Source organism: Falco punctatus, assembly GCF_963210335.1.
Source record: "Falco punctatus genome assembly, chromosome: 17".
Taxonomy (NCBI): domain Eukaryota; kingdom Metazoa; phylum Chordata; class Aves; order Falconiformes; family Falconidae; genus Falco; species Falco punctatus.
In genome coordinates, this window is record NC_137597.1 from 2,880,941 (window position 1) to 2,881,446 (window position 506).

Here is a 506-nt window from a genome sequence, read left to right on the forward strand (position 1 = left end):
CTGATCTTGCTGAGCCACACAGGCAGCATGACCCTGGAGTCTGTGTGCAGCCACTGGAAGAGACTCCCATGTGTCCCATGCGTCCCCAGCAAGCTGTCCTGGCACACGGCCACAGGGAACGGCATGGGGATGGCAGGGCAGGGGGGAACATAGCCACCCACAGTGGGGATGTCCCTCTTGGCATGACAAAGAGTGTGGGCTCACCCCAGGCACTCGGAACAGCAGAAGGAAAAGAATAGACAGCGGGGTGTTCATTAGCTCCCCAGCATGCAGGTTTGGGGTTTTTTTAAGTTAAAGGTCAAGACAGATTTCAGGTCCTGCTTGTTGCACTGAACATTCAACCTGAACCCTCCCCAAATCCCAGATCCTGAGAGAAGCCAAGTCCCAGCTGCATGTGTTCAGCCTGTAAGTGCAAATGATTATAAACTGCTTTCTAAGAACCTGCCCTTCCATCCCCCCACCACTCACACAAATCGATGTCCTCTCCCTTGCTGAGGAAAGGAGTT